Source organism: Pongo pygmaeus, chromosome 18 (genome assembly GCF_028885625.2).
Source record: "Pongo pygmaeus isolate AG05252 chromosome 18, NHGRI_mPonPyg2-v2.0_pri, whole genome shotgun sequence".
Taxonomy (NCBI): domain Eukaryota; kingdom Metazoa; phylum Chordata; class Mammalia; order Primates; family Hominidae; genus Pongo; species Pongo pygmaeus.
In genome coordinates, this window is record NC_072391.2 from 25,067,753 (window position 1) to 25,088,226 (window position 20,474).

At 43.0% G+C, this 20,474-nt stretch overlaps 1 long non-coding RNA gene across 1 annotated transcript in view; it reads left to right on the plus strand.

Moving 5' to 3' along the window:
• LOC134738559 (uncharacterized) overlaps window positions 1–20,474 on the plus strand; it is a 50,558-nt gene that overhangs the window by 204 nt on the left and 29,880 nt on the right. The window lies entirely within an intron of this gene.

Genomic DNA, 20,474 nt, shown 5'->3' on the forward strand with positions numbered 1-20,474 from the left:
CATATGTAATTTTGAATTTTCTAGTAGCTGTATTTTTTAAAAGTAAAAAGAAACAAGGGAAATTAACTTCAATAATATATTTTATTTAACCCAAAATATCCAAAATATTATCATTTCAACATGTAAGCAATATAAGAAAGTATTAATCAGATACCTTATATTGTTTTCTTCCACGCTCAGTCTTCAAAATCCAGTGGGTATTTTACACTCACAGCGCATTTCAATGAAGATGCTACATTTTCATTAGAAATAGTTGATCTGGGCTGGGCACAGTGGCTCATGTCTGTAATCCCAGCACTTTGGGAGGCCAAGGCAGGTGGATCACCTGAACCCAGGAGTTCGAGACCAGCCTGGGAAACATGAGGAAACCCCATTTCTACAAAAAATACAAAAATTAGCTGGGCATGGTGGAGCATACCTGTGGTCCCAGCTCCTAGGGAGGCTGAGGTGGGAGGATCACCTGAGACCAGGAGGTCAAAGCTGCAGTCCTCTACAATTGTGTCACTGCACTCCAGCCTGGGTGACAGAGCAAGTCCCTGTCTCAAAAAGAAAGAGAAAGAAAAAGATGAAAGAAAGAAAGAAAGACAGACAGACAGAAAGAAAGAAAGAAAGAAAGAGAGAGAAAGAAAGAAAGAAAAGAAAAGAGAAAAGGAAAGAAAAAGGGAGGGAGGGAGGAAGGAAGGAAGGAAGAAAGGAAGGAAGGGAGAGTTGATCTGTATTTCAGTTTTATACAATTTGTAGTTGAAAAAGCACATTCAATATATCCAAGTTATTCAAACATCCTTAAAAGCTTTACAATAACTGAATGGAGTATGATTTTTCAAAATTTAAATTTAAACTAATTAGAATGAAATTAAATACAAAATTCACGTCCTCATTCTCACTTGCCATATTTCAAGTGCGCAATAGCCACAGATGGTCGCCATGGCAGACAGCTCAGGTGCAGATCCTAGAAAAGGTAGCCATGCACTGCTCTGTGCAATCCTTCTTCCTATTGGCTGGGAGGTGCTAACAACTGGAAGAGCTGGGCTAGAGATGGTAACTATGCATTGGGGTTGGCAAGCCTTCGCACCCACCTCTGAACTGTTATGTGGGAAGAAATAAACTTCCATTCTGTTTAAACCTCTGTATTTTCTGGTCCTTCTGTTGCAGTAGCTTCTCCTATACCTTCCATAATACACCTTTCAGCACTTTTGTTTCAACTGTTTCCTAAGCTCCCTGGAGACTTCCAATACCTCCCACTCCCAAACCTTTATCTTGGCTTGATCTGTAAAAGCAATAATTATTAATAGTAATATCATCAGTACTAGTATTTCCCAGCTCACACTTCCATTAGAGCATTACTTCAATCACTCCACAATATTTCAGCCACTATCTCAAAAATTGCTCAGCCTCAGACTCCAATGGGTAGAGATTGCCTGGGTTTGAATTGAGGCTCCACCACCGTGATGGTTAATTTCAGGCATCTACTTCACTGGTCTGTGGGGTGCTCAGACATTTGTCAAGCATTATTCTACAAGTGTCTACGAGGATGTTTCTGATGAGACTGACATTTGAATACGTAAACTGAGTAAAGCAGATTTTCCTCCCTAATGTGGGCAGGCCTTGTCCAATCAGTTAATGGCAGAAATAGAATAGAAAGGCTGGCATTTCCACAAGTGAGAGGGAATTCTTTCTGCTTGACAGCTTTTTCAACTGGGACATTGGTTCTTTCCTATCTTCACACTGAAAGTGCAGCATGGGCTTTTTCTGGCTATAAAGGTTACCAGCGTTCAGACTGTAACTATACCATCAGCTCTCCTGGATCTCCAGCTTGCTGATAGCAGATCTTGGGACTTGTCAGCCTCCATAATCACATGAGCCAATTCTGAATGAATGAATGAATGAATGAATATCCTATTGGTTCTGTTGTTTCTCTGGAGAACCCTGAATAACACTGACTACTCACTGACTATGTAACCTCTCTGTGCCTCAGTTTCCTCATTTTTTAAACAGGGAAAATAATCCTCTACTAAATGTTAGTTATCATTATTGTTGTTGTTATTATTACAACATACTGCCAAGCACTGCTAGGGGAAAAGCATACATCATACAAGCATAAATGTGGAGACTTCAAATTCAACTCCAGTTTTGCTGGGTCGCTCGGCATTCAGGGAAATCTTTTTTTTTTTAATTTGAAATAGAGATAATTTAATTTATGAAGTTGTTTATACAGATGTTAGAAGAGCTGGTAAGCCTCGGGTAAGAGGAGATGTTTTTGCCATCCTTTCACTGCAGGGGGAAAAGCAGAAGGCAGAGTTACTGGATGGGAATAAATGAGGACAAACCGGAACTGCGTGGAGGGACCTGGAGTCCTGGAAGAGAAGTAGCTGCTGATGGAAACCACCCTTAAAGCACAGAAAAAAAAAGGGAGAAATACTCGCCTTTTTGGCTTATTCTGCCTTCCAAACTCCAGCCAGTTCTTAATAGGGGCCATATGCTGCCAAAATTTAGCTGACAAGGTAGCCTGGGAAACATTACCTGCAGGGGTGAAGACCTGCCACACACATAGAGCAAGGGAATCACGAAGAATGGATCAGGAAGCACAAGGCCATGCACTATGGAGGCATACAATAGTTGTCTCACACTAAGCAAATGCAAAACCTACCTGCTGATGTTTATCCATGATCCTACTTTGTTCACAATTAGTGCTGTCTCAGTGGAAACGTCATCTTTTTTTTCACTTTTTTTTTTTTTTTTTCTTTTTACGTACTTTAAGTTCTGGGATACATGTGCAGGATGTGCAGGTTTGTTACATAACAATACATGTGCCATGGTGGTTTGCCGCACCCATCAACCCATCATCTACATTAGATACTTCTCCTAATGCTATCCCTCCCTGGGAAATCCATTTATACTCCCCTTGTCATCTCCCTCTCCTGTACCCCTCAGCAGCTGATGAGCTTGAAACCCACGTGATCACTTCTCTGTCCCCTACGTTGGCCCCAGTCCCCTTGGATTGGACCCTGCCTTCTATTTCGTAGACAAAAGTATGGCTCTCAGGCATGAACTTGTTAATTTTGTTTCATACCCTTATCCTTTTCATCTTGCGCCCTCTCCCTCCTTAGGGACATTCTTCCCCCATTAACTTTTTGGTTTTTTTTTTTTTTCCTTTTTGACACGGAGTCTTGCTCTGTCACCCAGGCTGGAGTGCAGTGCAATCTTGACTCATTGCAACCTCCTCCTCCGAGGTTCAAGCAATTCTCGTGCCTCGGCCTCTGGAGTAGCTGGGATTACAGGTGTGTGCCACTACACCCGGTTAATTTTTGTATTTTTAGTAGAGATGGGGTTTCACCATGTTGGCCAGGCTGGTCTCAAACTCCTGACCTCAAGTGATCCACCCGCCTTGGCCTCCCAAAGTGCTGGTGAGAGGTGACAGCGTGCTGGCAGCCCTGGCAGCCCTGGCAGCCCTCGCATCCCTCGCTCGCTCTCAGAGCCTCCTCTGCCTTGTTGTCTGCTCTGGCCATGCTCCAGGAGCCCTTCAGCCCACCACTGCGCTGTGGAGGTCCCTCTCTGGGCTGGCCGAGGCCAGAGCCGGCTCCCTCAGCTTGTGGGGAGGTGTGGAGGGAGAGGTGCAGGAGGGAACGGGGGCTGCGTGCGGTGCTTGCTGGCCAGCGCGAGTTCCGGGTGGGCGTGGGCTCAGCGGGCCGACGGCCGGCGCCACCAGCCCCAGGTGGTGAGGGGCTTAGCACCCGGGCCAGCAGTTGCGGAGGGTGTGCCAGGTGCCCCAGGAGTGCTTGCCAGCCAACACTGCGCTCAAATGCTCTCGGAGCCTCAGCTGCCTCCCCGCAGGGCAGGGCTGTGGACCTGCACCCCGCCAGGCTGGAGCCTATCCCCACCTCTCCACTATGGGCTCCTGCGCGGCCGAGCCTCCCCGACAAGCTCCACCCCCTACTCCACGCACGCGGTCCCATCCACCGCCCAAGGGCTGAGGAGTGCGGGTGCAGGCTAGGCGTGGGACTGGTGGGCAGCTCCACTGGTGGCCCTGGTGCAGAATCCACTGGGTGAAGCCAGCTGGGCTCCTGAGTCTAGTGGGGACTTGGAGAACCTTTATGTCTAGCTAAGGGATTGTAGATACACCAATCAGCACTCTGTGTCTAGCTCAAGGATTGTAAATGCACCAATCAGCACCCTGTGTCTAGCTCAGGGTTTGTGAATGCGCCAATCAGTGCTCTGTGTCTAGCTAATCTAGCGGGACTTGGAGAACTTTTGTGTCTAGCTCAGGGATTGTAAATGCACCAATCAGCACCCTGTCAAAACTGACCAATCCACTCTCTGTAAAACAGACCAATCAGTTCTCTGTAAAATGGACCAATCAGCAGGATGTGGATGGGGCTAGATAAGGGAATAAAAGCAGCCAGCAGCAGCAGCTCGAGCCAGCAGTGGCTACCTGTTCAGGTTGCCTGCAACACGGTGGAAGCTTTCTTCTTTTGCTCTTCGCAGTAAATCTTGCTGCTGCTCAGTTTTGGGGTCTGCACTACCTTTATGGGCTGTAACACCCACCGCGAAGGTCTGCAGCTTCATTCTTGAGGCCAGCGAGATCACAAACCCACCGGAAGGAATAAACAACTCTGGACGCGCTGCCTTTAGAGCTGTAGCACTCACCGTGAAGGTGTGCGGTTTCACTCCTGAAACCAGCGAGATCACGAACCTGCCAGAAGGAAGAAACTCCGAACATCAGAAGGAACAAACTGCGGACACATCACTTTTAAAAACTGTAACACCGCGAGGGTCCGCGGCTTCATTCTTGAAGTCAGTGAGATCAAGCACCCATTAATTCCGGACACACGGGGATTACAGGCATGAGCCACCGTGCCCGGTCCACTTTTCCTTCTCTTTCAGGTTCTAACCTCTCCCTTTCCTATTGCTCCTTCTGCTTTAACCAAAGATGAGGCCTGAGGCCATCATATTGTTAGAGGCATAGCTGGGCCCTATCTCTTCCAGGTGCCTGCTTCTCTTCCTACCCCACCTGTCAAGCTCCGTCAAACGCTGATCTGCACCTGCCATTTCATGGATTTACGGCCACTCCCTCCAGAGCAGCTCATGAAATAAGCCATGCAGATTGCTGGGCTTGGAATATTCTAGACAGACGGATCAAAATGCACAGGCTCGGAGGCGGGAGTGTGCTTGGATTGGTTGAGGCACGAACATCCAGGCCAGTGTGGAACAGAGTGAGAAAGGAGGAGCATGTTGGCGGTGAAACCCGGGCAGCAGCTGTGGTCCAGATGTGGCAGCAGGGAGTTGGCTTTGATTCTGAATGAAGTGGAGAGCTATGGGGGTGGTGGGGGAGGTGTGTGGCTAGAATAGAAGCGGTGCGCTCTGACTTACATTTTAAATGTCTCCTTCGGCAGAGAGGCAATAGCAGAAACAGGGAGACCCATCAGAAGGCAATTACAATAACGCAGGCAAGAGAAGACGGCTCAGACCAGAATGGAAGCATCGCAGGCATGGAGAGATGCAGTCTAACTGGATATATTTTGAAGGCAGAGCCAAGAGAGTCATCTGGTTCTATGGACATGGACTGTCCGAGAAACAGAAACATGAAGGATGCCACCAAGGCTTTGTCCTGTCTCACCTGCCATCCACCCATCCTGCAGCCACCTGGCCTCTTTCCCCAGGGCTGTCATAAGCGTTGCTTTTATAGCAGCCTAAAATGTAAAACTCTAGCCTAAATTTGTCCCTAAAATTGCAAAGGTCAATATATATAATAAGATAATCATAGCAGGAAGACAGGGAAGAGAAAAAAAAATGTGGCCGGGCACAGTGGCTCAGACTGTAATCCCAGCACTTTGGGAGGCCAAGGCAGGCAGATCACCTGAGGTCAGGAGTTTAAGATCACCCTGGCCAAGATGGTGAAACCCTGTCTCTACTAAAAATATAAAATTAGCTGGGCGTGGTGGTACATGCCTGTAATTCCAGCTACTGGAGAGGCTGAGGCAGGAGAATCACTTGAAACCAGGAGGCAGAGGTTGCAGTGAGCTGAGATCCTGCCATTGCACTCTAGCCTGGAAAACAAGAGTGAAACTCTGTCTCAAAAAAAAAGAAAAAGGAATGTAGTGAAAAATCAGTTAAATCCTCATCCATCACGGCTGGCAGTCAATACATAATGTCCACAATTGGTAAATCAAGAAACAACAGTTTTTGCATATTATGTAGAGATACGGAGGTAACTACTAGAAGAAATATTTTGGCCGGGTGCAGTGGCTCACACCTGTAATCCCAGCACTTTGGGAGGCCAAGGCAGGCAGAGCACATGAAGTCAGGAGTTCAAGACTAGCCTGCTCAACACAGTGAAATCCTGTCTCTACTAAAAATACAAAAATTAGCCTGGCATGGTGGCATGTCCCTGTAATGCCAGCTACTCAGGAGGCTAAGGTGGGAGGATCACTTGAACTTGGGGGCAGAGGTTGCAATGAGCCAAAATCATGCCTCTGCACTCCAACCTGGGTGACAGAGCAAGGCTCCATCTCAAAAACAAAAACAAAAAAAAACTATTTTGTATTGTTTTGTTTCTTCCCCTCCCCCACTCTTTTTTTTTTACAATGAACATATATTATTTTCATTTAAAAATTTTTAAAAGCTTTTCTAGTCTAACAATTCTTCAGCCCAAGTCTTGTCATATCCTCCTGTGTTTAACTAGTGGTTACATTTCTTTATTTATTCAGCCTTTTTAAAATTCCCTTTATTGGCATTACAATGTTGATCTTGCCATAAATTTTTTAAAGAGCTTCAGCAAAACAGAAATGCTTTAGCTCCCAAATGACACTGCCTGTAAACACCGTTTATAAGCTTGTTTCCTGTAACATTTTTTGAATAAAAGAGCTTAGAGTTTCAGATCAAATGAGCTGTTTGTATGTTTTGGGTTTTCTTTGACATAGCTCATGGCACGTCTGTGTGTGCTGAATTTGCAAACGTGACATGGAAACAATGACAGAGAACTAATAGGCATTGTTTCCAATTATTAAGCTGCTTGTTAAATATTCATACAAAAGAAAACCAATCTTGGATGGCTCTGTGTTTCCTAAAGCCCAAAGTGACTGGCTAAATGGCTTTTGCAATCTGGACCTACAATCTTGACCTATGTCACTTTACCAGTCATACCCTTCTCCTCCATTTCTGCTAACCCTAAGCCCTTTGTCACTCTGGACAGTAAGCACTTTCCACCCTATAGGCTTTACCTGTGCAAGTTCCCCAGGCAATCTCTTCATTCAAGGCCTAACTGAAACATCACCTTGTCGGGGATCAGCCTTTTAGTGGGAAGCTTAGTGCCACTGTTCCCAGCCCAGGCTGGTTCCCTGGGCTTTTCTTCTATAAGGCTTTAGACCCTTGGGTCCCTTTATAACTGTCACCACATATTCCATCCCCAAAGGCTAACCAATGAATGAGACCCTTGAGCTCTCCCTTTCTGTGCTGTCCCTGAATGTATTCATTCATGCATTCTATAACTCTTTATGGAGCGCCTATGGTTTTGCAGGCACTGTGCTAAGCATTAAGACTACCATAGTGAGCAAGCTGCCAAAAACACAATCTAATGAGCAAGGTGGATGCTAAAGGAGAAATGACAACAGTGTCATGGGAACTTAAGCAGAAGATGTACCATGTGCTGAGAGAATATATAAACCAGAATGACTAAACAGAGAAGCAGAGAGAGTTGAAAGGAAGTGACATTTTAGCTGGTATCTCAACTTTGTGTAAGAATTTGGAAGGCCAGTGGGGGAAGGAGAAAAAAGACTGTCCCAGAACAGTAGAGCATGTGCAGAAGTCCAGCATGGCTGGAGAAAGAGTGGGTGTATGATCAGAGTGGTGCAGGGGTGAGGAAGCAGGGTCAGGAGATGGCAGAGAGACAGGCAAAGCCAAGTCATCAAAGGGCTTGTATTAAGTTGGTGCAAAAGTAATCGCAGCTTTCGCCATTACTTTTAAAAGCAATCACATTGGTTCTGTTTATGTGATGAATCACATTTATTGATTTGCATATGTTGAACTAGCCTTGCATCCCAGGGATGAAACCGACTTGATCATGGTGGATAAGCTTTTTGATGTGCTGCTGGATTCTGGCCCATCAATGATAGACTGGATAAGAAATGTGGCACATATACACCATGGAATACTATGCAGCCATAAAAAAGAATGAGTTCATGACCTTTGCAGTGACATGGATGAAGCTGGAAGCCATCATCCTCAGCAAACTAATGCAGAAATAGAAAACCAAACACCACATGTTCTCACTCATAAGTGAGAGTTGAATGGTGAGAACACATGGACACAGGGAGGGGAACATCACAAACTGGGGCCTCTTGAGGGGTGAGGGCCAAGGGGAGGGAGAGCACTAGGACAAATACCTAATGCATGCAGGGCTTAAAACCTAGATGACAGGATGATGGGTGCAGCAAAACACCATGGCACATGTATACCTATGTAACAGACCTGTACGTTCTGCACATGTATCCCAGAACTTGAGGTAAAATTAAAAAAGAAAGAAAGAAAGAAATCTATAGCAGGACAGAGCACTCTTTATTTAGTGAATACATTGTAATATATATATAATTATAAAATAAAATATAAATAAGTAAGTTTTTAAAAAAGCAATGGCAAAAACCATGATTACTTTTGCACCAACCTAATAAATCTGCCTAAGGAGTTTGGACTTTATTCCAAAGCAATGGAAAGCTATGGAGGGATTTCAAGCAGGGGAGTGACATGATCAAAGTAGTCCTTTCTCATTACTATACTTTTTCATGTTTTATGGCAATTACCACATAAAAATAGTCAGGAATAAGGCAGGGATGGGAGCTCATGCCTGTAATCCCAGCATTTAGGGAGCCCAAAGCAGGAGGATCACTTGAAGCCAGGAGTTCAAGACTAACTTGGGCAACAAAGTGAGACCCTGCTTCTACAAAAAATAAAACAAAATTAAAAAATTAGCTGGGAATGGTGGCACAAGCCTATAGTCCCTCCTATTCAGAAGGCTGAGACAGGAGGATTATTTGAGCCCAAGGAGTTCAAGACCAGCCTGCACAACACAGACCAGATTGTCTCTACAAAAAATTTATTTAAAATAGGCGGGCATGATGGCATGCACCTGTAGTCTCAGCTACTCCAGAGGTTGAAGTGAGAGAATTGCTTGAACCCAGAAGTTTGAGGCTGCAATGAGCTGTAATCACACTACTACACTCTGGCCTGAGTGACAGAGCAAGATCCTGCCTCTACAAAAATAAAAATAAAAACAAATAGTCAGAAAACACAAAAAGCTAACAAATATGAATTTTTAGAGTTGTAACATCTTACAGTATATTTACAGATATATTTTCTGATCTCTGCCTTTCCTGACATCCTAGCAGGTATTTATGTTTATTAGTCATTTTAATTTCAAAGTGACACATCAATATTATAACATAAAATTTTATTAATTTAGATAATTTTTATTACAGCAATAATTATACCTGTTATAACAAACAAATGCAGAAAAGAAGAGTATAAAAATCACCCCTAGGCTCACCAACTAGAGATAACCACTATCTTTTCTTACGCACAGATGTGCAGACCCATAAATTGTTATAACCATGGCATCATTTCACATGTAACAAATTTTGCAACCTACATTTTTCACTTAACAAATATGATCATCGTTTTCCATGTTATTAAGCATGTTATTCAAAGACTTCATTGAATACATTATGGGTTTTTTCCACAAGTAATAATTCTTAACACAGAGCCCCCAGAAAAAAAAGAACAAAGCACCAAAAGTCAACCGTAACCACGTAAACATTTTAGTGAATGCCCTTGCAATCTTTTATTTCTACACATGTGTTTATTTCTAAGAAATACTCATGTTTTCAGAAAGGAAAAGAAAAATGCATTTTAAAAAAAAGTACATATTATTTTGTAGCCTGCTGTTTATTTAGCAATACATTCTGAACACTTTTCCATGTTTGATAAATATTTGTATGCTGGCCAGAAGTCCTGTTGGATTCTAACCTCCAGTTTTATTTTATTGAAGATCAGACTTAGCAAACCTCCCTGATTGCTCTTGCCTCAGAAACTCTTACTGCTGAGAAAGTTATTCTTCTCATTTCTTAGGTCTGAAAAAGTTAGAAAAACATGGCCCTGTGTTTTAAGTGGCATTTTAAGAAGTCCAAAATGGATACTTTGTTCTCTCAGCTGTTCCTGCTGTGAAAAATCTCTGTGAATCTCCTTGTGAAACCTTAGTAATGTCCCTACCAGGAATAATCAACTTCTCCTTCCACTCTACATCCATTTAGATTTGTGTGTTTCTCAAGCCTACATTTATTATATGGTATGCCAGTTACTTTTCTCTGTTTTCTTAGTTATTGCTATTCAAAAAATATCTATGAACACCTTAACTATACACCATTACTTAAACCATGAGGGTTGATGTAAAAGGAATCAGGTTAGAGTCTCAGTGCTCACATAGCTTATAGATTCATGAAGGCTACAGAGAAGTGCTAACAAATGTAATACTGAGTAATAATTATTTCATTAGGTGTTGAATACAGAGTGTTATGGCAGGGCATATATGAACATAAACTCAATCAGGAGGTCACGGGGCAACTAAGGCAGTCACACACAGCTCTCTGGAAGAAGAGACAGCTAAGCTCATTCTTTTAACCCACTCAAGTCAAAGTTCTGCCCCTATCACTCTAGTGAGACCGCTACTGCTCTTCTCAAAGTCACTAAATGACTATTTATAGTGACTATAGAGTCGCTATAAATGACTGTCTTTAACCCAATGACCTTGCATGAATCAGCATTCTACATGATTTCTCTGCAGGACTTGGCAATGCCCATTGTTCACTATTTTGTTCATTTATTTATTTGCCAGATATTTATTGAGAATATTATGTGCTGACCATGAGGATGCAGTAATGGGGGGGTTGTTTGTTGTTTTTAATTTTTTGCTTTTTGTGACCACATATCTCCTGATTACACACCTCACACCCTTCCTCCTCAATCTCCTTAATGAATACATTTTCTCTTCCTCCATCACCCCAGGTTCCTGTCTCCCATGTTCTCCCACCAATGCCAGTTACTCCAATATCTTGAAGAAGTCACTGATGACTCACAAATCTCTACCTCCAAATCTAACTTTTTCCCAGTCTCCAAAAGCATACTTTCAATTGCTTGCTGGACATTTTATGCAGAAAAAAATTGTCGCATCTACTGTGTGCCAAACACTGTGTGAATTCCTAGTAATAGAAGGATGAATGAGGCAAATTTCCTCTTCTGAAGAAGCTCACAATAAAGTGAAAAAGTTAAATCTAAATATCATCAGTTATACTAAGCATACATCCAAACATATACATCACTGTCCATTCTTAAATACGAGAATTCTGGTGTCTGACAAGGTTTGTGTGATTTCTTGGCACAACCCCACAGGTTGTCATTTACATAGTCTGCAGTATAAATTAGACCCTCTACAGTTAAACAGTACACAACCTATACAACCTTACATGGCAGCTTCCACTGGACCCCATGTACAGCTAAGAACATGATAGGCTGGAGCTGTCACCCATGATGGCTCACATGGTGGTTTCCCCAGTGGTCACTGCCTGTTAGGTTGATGGGTTAAACATGGATTATGTTTCCATACTTTACTTATCGAGTCCTTCAGGAGTAGAGCTCTGAAAATACCAGTCTTCTCCCAATACGGAAAGAAAAACAAAGCCCTGAGGTAGAGGGGCCCAATATTTAATCTTCCCTCCTTTTGTCAGGGTCCCAAGTAGATGTAAATCACTGAGATAAAATAATTTCTTTGCCGGACGCAGTGGCTTACACCTGTAATCCCAGCACTTTGGGAGGCCAAGGCAGGCGGAACACCTGAGGTCAGGAGTTTGAGACCAGCCTGGCCAACGTGGTGAAATCCCGTCTCTACTAAAAATACAAAAATTAGCCGAGCGTGGTGGCGGCTGCCTACAGTCCCAGCTACTCGGGAGACTGAGGCAGGAGACTCGCTTGAACCCGGGAGGCAGAGTTTGCAGTGAGCTGACAGAGTGAGACCCTGTCTCCAAAAATAAAAATAATAATAAAATAATAATAATAATTTCTTCACTCTGCAATCTAGACTCTGTGCTGCAAACTGGTAGGCTATAATGTGTGTGCTTTGATTGGCCTTCATACATATTTTGAATTTAGCTGCCAACTAATTTCACATAAATATCCAGAATGTCAGCTTCATTGGAAAAAATCTGAAAGACAAGACAACACTGGGCCCACATTCCAACATGGCTAGAGTCAGCTGCAGCTGACAGGAAATATGCTTTCTGTTTTAAAACACTCTTATGTTAGGTTCAGGGTTACGTGCACGGGTTTTTTTTGTTTTGTTTTGTTTTGTTTTTTGCTTTTTGTTTTAGACAGAGTTGTACTCTTGTCACCCAGTCTGGAGTGCAATGGTGCAATCTCAGCTCACTGCAGCCTCCGCCTCCTGGGTTCACAAGCAATTCTCCCACCTCAGCCTCCCGAGTAGCTGGGATTACAGGCGCCCGCCACCACGCCCAGCTAATTTTCGTATTTTTAGTAGAGACAGGGTTTCACCATGTGGGCTAGGCTGGTCTCGAACTCCTGACCTCATGATCCGCCCACCTCGGCCTTCCAAAGTGCTGGGATTACAGGTGTGAGCCATTGTGCCCAGCCCATGGGTTTGTTATATAGGTAAATCGCATGTCACGGGTATTTGGTGTACAGATTATTTCATCATCTAGGTAATAAGCATAGTACCACATAAATAGTTTTTCCATTCTAATCCTCCTCCTACCCTCCACCCACAAGTAGGCCCTGGTGTCTGTTGTTCTCTTCTTTGTGTCCATGTGTTCTCAACATTTAGCTCCCACTTATAAGTGAGAACATGTGGTATTTTGTTTTCTGTTCCTGCATTAATTTGCTTAGGATAATGGCCTCCAGCTCCAACCATGTTGCTGCAAAGGACATGATCTCATTCTTTTCGATGACTGCATAATATTCCATGGTATATATGTACCACATTCTCTTTATCCAGTCTACCACTGATGAGCATTTAGGTTGATTCCTTGTCTTTGCTACTGTGACTAGTGCTGCAACGAATATACGCATGAATCTGTCTTTCTGGTAGAATGATTTATTTTCCCACGCATATGAGAAACTGTTTAACATCACTAATTATTAGAGAAATGCAAATCAAAACCACAGTGAGATACCATCTCACATCAGTCAGAATGGTTATTAAAAAGTCAAAAAATAACAGATGCTGGCAAGGTTGTGGAGAAAAGGGAATGCTTCTACACTGCTGATGGGAATGTAAATTAGTTCAGCCATTGTGAAAAGCAATGTGACGATATCTCAAAGAACTTAAAAGAGAGCTACAACTCAACCCAGCAATCTCATTATCAGGAAATCCACTTTCGGATTCCTCAGTCACACCCTGACTATTCCCTTCCTCGACCCGGCTGGCCTCACTCTGTCACCTGCTTAACCCCTGTCATCAGTCATATTAACTTCCAATTTTAAAAAATTCTTTTCACCCAGAAATGTCCTGTTAATTATTTTATTGATTTGCAGAGTCCATTAATTTATCGAATTTTCTAGTGATAACAAGTCTCTCAGCTATAGAATAAAAAATAAAAACCTACAACAGAACAGATTCCAAGAACTACTTTTCACATTGCACATGGCCAACCAATTAGTCCTGAAGAAGAACAGGTCCCTCCCTCATTTCTCCTGCAAAAGCCACCCAGCAATGAATACATTTTCAAAAGTCATCTCTGATCTACCTTGGAATGAGCTCAGAGATCTCCCAGAGCCAGTGTAATTAGTTGTATCTCCCTGCGGGGGAGACCTGCCATTTTAAATTAACCCTTTGCAGCCTGAACAGACATTGATGAAAGAGAAAACAGGACTCACAAGCAAGCTCAGAAGGAAGCGCAAATCCAAGGAAGAAGATACAATATTTTCATCCGAAAAAGTAGCAGACATCCCAAAAATACCCAGCAAAGGAACAGAGCAGGCGTTCTTGTTTATTGTTTTGAGCAATGTAAACGGGTTTACTTTTTTGGAAAGGTTTTTTGTTGGTGGCGGTGGTGGTGTTTTTTGGTTGTTGTTGTTGTTTGAGTTTTGCTCTGTTGCCCAGGCTGAAGTGCAGTGGCACAAGCACGGCTCCCTGCAGCCTTGAACTCCTAGGCTCAAGCGATCCTCCTGAGTAGCTGGGACTACAGCCACAGGACACCATGTCTGGCTAATTTTTAAAAATTTTTTGTAGAGAGAGAGTCTTGCTATGTTGCCCAGACTGGTCTGCGAAAGGCTATTTAGAGGTTCATTTCAAAAGATCTATTTTGTGTGTGTGAGCACAGCTTTCTAGCTCCTCCACTCACCTGTGGTTAATAGAAGACACAGATGGGATGCAAGTCACATAACAGGAGTTTCAAGGAATTTCTGCACAGTGCAGTGTGGACAAAACTAGACTAAAAGAGTTCTTTGAAGTCTGATATGCCATTACCCTTCTGGAAAAGGCGGTGTACTGGGGACATAATGGGGAGAACCTGCTAGAAACATCCATCCACCCCCCCAGTCCCTGAAGTATCTTCTAAGTTGAAGGGATTTGGGCTGCAGGCAAGGGCAGGGTGAGAGGCTTGGTTCCTGTGAAACCACCTTTGCAAAAACTTTCACAGTCAGAAAATTATGACAGTGAAAAAGATCTGACCTGACTCCATTTTGCTTCTAACCTCCAAGCTGTCCTTGTTCACTCCTGGGCATAGGCCAAATTAACTTTGGGTTGAACTTATTATACTTTAACTTTGAAACAAAGAGTATAGCAGCCCTTTCCCAAAACAAACACCATTCTTGCTTGGGGACCAAACTGCCTTTGTAGGGTAACAAATTAGCCACAAGATTAGAAATTATGGTTTAGGAGTTATACAGCTGGAGGCCACAAGATTTTGAAATTCCCCAATTGCTCCTAGGGATAACATCACTATTATAAAACCTAAGATTGGTACTAAAGATATTTTTCAGACCCTCCACTCAATGAATTAGCTGGTGCCACCCAGATCAATGAAATGGCTCATCTGGTCTTGTGGCCCCCATCCAGGAACCAACTCAGTGCAAGAAGACAGCTTCAACTCAGCTGATTTCATCTGACCGTACGAATCGGCATTGGCACTCACCAGTCCCTGGACCCCTACCCACCAAGTCACCCTTTAAAAACTCTGGTCAGTCTCCAAATTTTCAGGGAGACTGATTTGATTAATAATAAAACTCCAGTCTCCTATTCAGCTGACTCTGCATGAATTAAACTCTTTCTCTATTGCAATTCACCTGTCTTGAGAAATTGGCCCTATCCGGGAAGTGGGCAAAATGAACCCTTTGGGTGGTTACACCTGTAGCACAGGCTTCCTTGGGCTGTGACCAGCTGCATGGACTCAATTCCGTGAATTCAGCAGGGGGTGTCCTCCCCCACCCTACGAAGAAGGGGTGGATAAGAAGCCCAAATAAGTAACCAATTTCCCCAACCCATCCTGACCCATGCTTGGACAAACCACCTGGTTTTCACAAAGGAAGTTAAAAAAACAAAACAAAACAAAACAAAAAACACCACTCCCTTCTACAAGGGCACAGCTGATGCTCATGTGCTGGTAGGTGTTTCTTAATCTATTCCTCCTCCCCCTCATTACCTGCTTCCCCAGCCAGGAGAGTCTGTTATTCTAGAATTAACTTTACCAAAAGGCAGAATCTGAATGAGTCATTCCTCCCTTCCAGCTCCACCCTTCAAGGAAGCCCTTCCAGGGCCCCCCCTTGCTCTCAAGAGGAAACCGAGGCCCATAACTATGACACAGCATCTGGACCTCTCCCTCCCCCCACCTACCCTGCAGCCTTCCTCCTGCACCTGCACTCCAACCACAGGAGCTGTTTATTCAGATTCCTCAAATAGTCCCCACTTCCTTCCACCGGGAATACTTAGCATGCAAACATCCTCTGCCTTGTGTGCCCTTCCCTCCCCATCCCCACCCACTTAGCTCACTTAATTCCTACTCACCCTTCAGATCACAGCTCAAATACCACTTCCTCTAGGAAGCATCCCAGAGCTCCCTGCCCACTCCCAGTTACACACTCTCAATTTGTAATTAGCTTTTATTTGCATTTATTAGTATCATTCTTAGATTAACATCCAATTACTACCCCATAAATTGTAATCTCCTTGAGAGCAAAGACTCACCACTGTAGCCCTGGCACCTACAGCAGTGTCACTGAACATATTTTTGGGTATACTTAAAAGGGCTGAAGACTAAGCTTAGAATCCAGCTTCCCTAAATGAGCAGGGATGGGAGAGTGGGTTTCAAAACCCAAACTCAGGACTTCCTGGTTGAACCAACTCTCAACTGGTGATTGATGGAGTAAAACCTTTCCTTTGCAGATCCATGTTTGGTGAGATCCTTTTATATTGTTGGGGAAAACCTCTGTCATCTTTTATACCTTGTGTTATACACATGACACCCCTGGGTCCAGAATGTAGCATAGAGAGACTTGGGTTTCATTTGTAGCATCTATGACAAAGCCCCACACAGGGGTCTCCCAAAGACTCTGTTCCTTCCATTATTCTTAAGTCTTCTGTCCTCACCAGGCTCAATACCTCCTAAGCTTCTGAATTCCTCTGGGTTTTATTTTGCCTTTTCTCCTTAAGTGTGGACTGGAAGGTTCCTCTTATAACCATCTGGGCAAATAAGAGAAGTATGAGGCATAGAAAAACATTTTGCAGTTCAAAGGAAGGAAACCTCTCTATAGAGTCAAGGAAAACTAACTTACTGCCCAAAAAAAATGAGAAGAAAAAGAAAGAGGAAGAAGAGGAAGATAAAGGTGAGAGAGCGGAAGGGAAAGAGAAAATCACCTTTTTAATATTTGATGTGTGATCTCAACAAGATCCAATAAGTCTTTATAATCTATGGAACTGGAGCGTGTAGTCAGAATGAGAAATTAGTTGTAGGTCAGGAAGGATTATCTAAAGATGAAAAGCACAATAATCTAATTAGAAGCCACTTTGGAGATTGCACATAGGAGAGAAAGCCACACAGAAGACAGAATCAGTGAAGACACACTTGAGAAAACTCACTCCCCTCTCGCACTAAACTCAGAGGAAATAGCAAAGTGACAAAAAGTATGAGCAAACCCAAAAACAAATAACAGAAATCTCAAAAGGAGCAAACACACTACCAAATAAAAGAAGAGGAACTCTGGATCTAAACGAAGACAATAGCTTGAAAAAGATCCACACACAGAAATAATTGGGAAAAAGTTAATGCCAGCAAGTATTCAGGGAGAAATATCATGTTGGCTTCAGACTTGCATTCTGCAATACTAAATGGTAAAACAAAAAAAAATGAAGCATTATTTACAAAGCACTAAAGAGTTATGACCAAAGATTTCTATGTCCAGCCAAGTTGTCATTTGGGGAGAAGTCACCAAAGAGTTTTCTGAAACATTGACATGCAAAGATCCATCCTGAATAAAGTTCTTGAAGACCCACGCCAGAAAAATGAAATAGCAATCAAAGATAAATACTCAAGAATAAGGAAACAGTGGCCAAAAAGAACATGTTGTGAGTACTGAAGCCAAGTTTAATAGAATAGACACAGTAACTCCAAAATACTGTTTCAATGTGAATACAGTGGAATAGACACAATAACTCTAAAATATTGTTTTAGTATGGATACAAGGTTGATTTCCCTCCAAATGGTTTTTTTAATAATTCAAAAACGTGATGGAATTAAATTCACAGAGACTGGGGAAGGGAAAATCTCAAAACTAATTTCTTATCTTCTATAGAAAGGAGACCCCCTAAATTGTGGTTCTGAAATTGATTTTGATCGTTTTATAGGTTTAATTTTTTATTTTTAAATCTTAAAGGTATCTACTGATGGGATTACAATCAAAGTGCATGCCTCCCAAGGTTTTTCAAAAGGCAACAGAAATCAAAACAGTTAATTGAGGAAAACAATAAAATGAAAGAGAAAAAGAAAGAAAACATTGGCCAGGTGCAGTGGTTCATGCCTGTAATCCCAGCACTTTAGGAGGCGGAGGCCAGAGGACCACTTGAGGCCAGGAGTTCAAGACCAGCCTGGGCAACATAGTAAGATGCACCATCTCCACAATATTAAGAAAAAAATCATCCAGGTGTGGTGGCATGCACCTGTAGTCCCAGCCATTCTGGAGGCTGAGACAGGAGGATTGCTTGAGCTCAGAAATTGGAGTCTGCAGTGAGTTGTGATCATGCCACTGCACTTCAGTCTGAGTGACAGAGTGAGACCCTGACTCAAAAAAAAAAAAGAAGAAGCATTAAAAACAAGATGACAAAACACAAGTAGGGTCACCAGTTAGAAAATGGCTGTTGCAATTGTCATGAGTCTGAGAGGGCCAGAACTGGGGTGGAGGCAGTAGGAATGGAACTAAAGCCCTGCCTGAGGGCCCTTTAAGAACTAGCACCCAATGACTTGATGCCCAACTGGACATAGGTGTGGAAATTGAAAGAGAGAGAAGACATCAAGGATCCCAGGCTCATATCCTGAGTGACCAGAAGGACAGTGGTGCCACCGATTGAAAAAAAAAAAAAAAAAGCTTCAGAACACATTTCAGTCCAGCCTTGGACATATTAATCTGATGTGCCTGAGACATCTTGATGGATCTGTGAAGTAAGCTGTTCAGATATATTGCTTGGGCAACAGAATTTTCACTACAATAGCAGAATAAATAGGGTCCACCCGGCCAAGATTTCCACCGATTACTATACCTGGAGGGATTTTTCGGTGCAAGACTTTACGAAGACCACAAAAAGATTTATTTAGAATTATATAGTCTCCACCAAGGAATAAGAACTATATACATTTTACTCCAAATGGGGAAATAACCAAAAACAACAAAAGTATGAATGATTTACACCTGCAGTTCTGATTTTTGTTTCTATAAAAGAAATAGTAAAGGATAAGATGGTGGCATACTCAGCCCCCAGGCTTTTTTTCCAATTCTGACTCTACCACTTGGCAGCTGTTGTGCCTTTGTTCCCTCGCTGATATGCTGGGGACAATTCCTATGTCATTGGGATGCTCTGAGGATTGATACATGTAAAAGGCTCATCCTGTGCACAGGACTCAACAAACATTACCTAGTGCTGGTTTTATCAAGGTCCATTTTGGATTCTGTTTGTTTTGCCATCCAAGTTCTCTTCATCCTTAACTTCACTGTTTTCAATTTAGGCCTTATTGCTTTGTTTCGTTTTGTTTTTTTGGGACAGAGCCTTGCTCTGTCTCCCAGGCTGGAGTGCAATGGCGTGATCTCCGTTCACTGCAACCTCTGCCTCCCAGGTTCAAGCAATTCTCCTGCCTCAGCCTCCCGAATAGCTGGCATTACAGGAACGCAGCACCATACCTAGCTAATTTTTGTATTTTTAGTAGAGACAGGGTTTCACCATATTGGTCAGGCTGGTCTCAAACTCCTGACCTCAGGTGATCCACCTGCCTTGGCCTCCCAAAGTGCTGGGATTACAGACGTGAGCCACCGCACCCAGCCAGGCCTTATTGCTATTTGCACAAATTATTGTTTATTGCCCATGTACTTGCTTAAAAGTCTGATTAAGTACCAAGACTTTATTAATGATTTTACTTCTCTCCCACAGGATTCTAAAAGCTTCAACAAAATACTAAATATACTTGATTAAAAAAGTATGTTGATCAGCCAGGCACAGTGCCTCATGCCTGTAATCCCAGCACTTAGGGAGGCTGAGCCTGGTGGATCACTTAAGCCTAGGAGTTTGAGAACAGCCTAGCCAACATAATGAGACCCTGTCTCTACTAAAAATTAAAGAAAAAAAAAACTTAGCCAGGTGTGGTGGCATGAACCTGTAGTCCTAGCTACTGAAGAGGCTGAGGTGGGAGGCTAGCTTGGGCCCAGGAGGTCGAGGCTGCAGTGAGCTGTGATTGCACCACTGCACTCCAGCCTGGGCAACAAAGCAAGACCCTGTCTCAGAAGAAAAAAAAAAAAAAAAAAAGTGTGTTGATCAAAATACCTAATTACATATCTTTGTGTGTGTGTGTGAGTGAGTGTACATGTATGGGTTCTTCTATTAATTTTCCCCAAATTACTATACTATTGGGTTCAAAATATGATGCCAGTTAAACATACCCTCCAAGATGCTCTGCAGAATGCTGCCGCCCATATCCACTATGCACGGCGCTAGCCTTCTGCTTGTGATCTCACTGTTCTCTGTGAGCCCCTCCCAAATTTCCCTGCAGACCCTCTCTCACAGTGGATCAGGCAAATCCACACTTTGTCCTGCCTGTGGTTAACATTTTCTTCATCAGCTTGTGACATGTGTTGGTATAATTTCATTAACGGGAAACCAGGCTTTGTAATCCAGGAGTGGTATCCACGCAACTTGATAAGACCCGGGCCTTCTGTTCCATATG